Genomic DNA, 2,274 nt, shown 5'->3' with positions numbered 1-2,274 from the left:
GGGGCCACAACATTAGTAACAAAGAAACAGAATTTCTGGAGGATGAGGCCCAGAAATCAGGATTTTAAAAAGATTCCCAGGTGATTCTCATGTGCAGCCAAGGTTGAGAACCACTGATATAGGTAGCATTATTTCATTTACATAAAATTCAAAATCAGGCCAAACAAACTCTTGATAAAACAAAAAAGAAAAGTTAAAAAAAATGAATTTCACTTAAGGAAACAAAATAATGACCTCCCCCCCTTCCTCCCAAAGATGCCAACGTTCTAATCCCCGGAACCTGTGAGTGACAAAAGACTGCAGATGTGATTAAGGGTTTTGAAATGGGGAGAGCATCCTGGATTCCCTGGGTGGGCCCAATGCAGTCACACGAGCCCTTAAAAGTGACGAGCAGGGAGGACGTGATGATGGAGAGAGGAGGTGTAACAACAGAAGTCGAGGGTGGAGTGGTCACGAGCCCAGGAATCCCCGAGCTCAGGAACCCAGCCGCTAGCAGCTGGAAAAGGCCGGGAGCAGTCCTCCCTCGGAGCCTCCAGAGGGAACACAGCCCAGCGGACACCTTATTTTCTAACCCAGTGAAACTGATCTCAGACTTCTGACCCCCGGGCAGGGACTCGGTGGTACTTCCTTACAGCAGCAACAGGAACTGGCACAGGCAAGAGAGGGGCACCGCTGTGGAGAGGAAGGTGGTAGTGATGAGAAGGGGACAGCTACAGTGTTGTCCTCGAATTCTTGACCTGGGTGGTGGCTCAAGGATGTTCACTTAAAAATATATACTAGGGACCCAGTGCACAAATTTGTGCACCTGGATAGGAACTGTGGGCCTCGGAGTGATTGGGGCCAGTGCCAGCAGCGGTTTCGAGCAGGGCCGGCACTGTCAGTAAGTGCAGTGGCAGCTGCTGGCCCTGATCACCCCTCAGGAGCAGGGGGAGGTGGAGAAGCCCTGAGGGGCAATCAGGGCCCAGGCTGGACGCCGGCAGTGGGTGTGAGCGGGGCTGGCGCTGGCAGCCGGTGCGAGAGCTGGGCGGGACTGTGGCACCTGGGAGCAAAGAACTTTCAGTAACCACCAGAGGCTTGCCCCGATGACAGCGACCGGTGTCCCGCCTTGGTCTGGCGCCCCCACTCACCGGCTCCACCATCTTGCGGCGGCCAACGCCTGCCATGTTCTGTGCTCGCCCCCTGGTGGTCAGTGCACGTCATAGCGATTCCTTGTTTGGTTTCACGCATACAGAAAGCCAAGAGGCATATGACAACATGCTCAAAATCACCAATCATTCCAGAGATGTAAACCAAAACCACAATGAGGTACCACCGCACACCTGTCGGAAAGGCTATCATCAACAAATCAACAAACGACAAGTGCTGGAGAGGATGCGGAGAAAAAGGAACCCTCTTGCACTGCTGGTGGGAATGCAGACTGGTGCAGCCACTGTGGAAGACAGTGTGGAGAGAGAAACAACAATGATGAGAGAGCATCATCAATCGGCTGCCTCCCCCACCCCCTCTCTGGGGATCCAGCTTGCAACCCAGGCATGTGCCCTTGACCGGCACTGAACCCGGGACCCCTCAGTCCGCAGGCCAACGCTCTAGCCACTGAGCCAAACCAGCCAGGGCCAAATGTCTCCTTCCTATGAAGACACCAGTCCTATTGGATGAGGCCCACCCTCAGGGCCTCGTTTTAGCTCGAGGTCCTGCGAGGTCATGTTCCGAGGTCTTGGGGATTAGCTCTTCGACACAGAGATTCTGCAGGACTCAGGCCACCTACGCTAGCGCACAGCCTTAAGCAAATCAGGAGTTCGTGTCGTCGGCAGGTTTTGTTGAGCACCTATTCCGTGTCAGGCAGAAAAAAAAAGACAAAGGTCAGCCCTCCTGGAGCCTCCAGCTTAGCTAGGGAGACAGCACACCCCACGTCAGTGAGGATGGATAGGGCAACGAGGGCGGCGGGGAAGCCGGGCTCAGCACAACAGACCTGGGACTCCAATGGCTGCAGGGCTGGCTCTCGCCACCTCGGCCTCTCGTCTCCACTCCGTCTACTGGCCTCATTGCCCCAGGATGCTCGGTGCGGCGGGGGCTGTGACAGCCCAAGTCCTGGGGGCCACCCCCCACCCCCCCCAGCTCACGTGTTTCCCCCAAATCCAGGGAAAGGGTGCAGGCTGGCTCGGCCTGGGTCACATGGCCTCCTGGCGGCCAGTCACTGTGACTGTGCAGAGCTGGGTGGGTCCTGGGCCGGCAGGGTGGCCTGTTGTGGTTGGAAGCCAGATCCACGTGGAAGGT

General features: G+C 56.2%; 1 protein-coding gene across 1 annotated transcript in view; it reads left to right on the top strand.

The window, feature by feature from the left end:
* The window catches only part of CCDC114 (coiled-coil domain containing 114), a 29,090-nt gene that overhangs the window by 11,452 nt on the left and 15,364 nt on the right, over window positions 1-2,274 (top strand). The window lies entirely within an intron of this gene.

The sequence above is a fragment of the Myotis brandtii genome, unplaced genomic scaffold (assembly GCF_000412655.1).
Source record: "Myotis brandtii unplaced genomic scaffold, ASM41265v1 scaffold601, whole genome shotgun sequence".
In the NCBI taxonomy this organism is placed as follows: Eukaryota; Metazoa; Chordata; class Mammalia; order Chiroptera; family Vespertilionidae; genus Myotis; species Myotis brandtii.
This window is presented reverse-complemented; position numbering and strand designations above follow the sequence as displayed.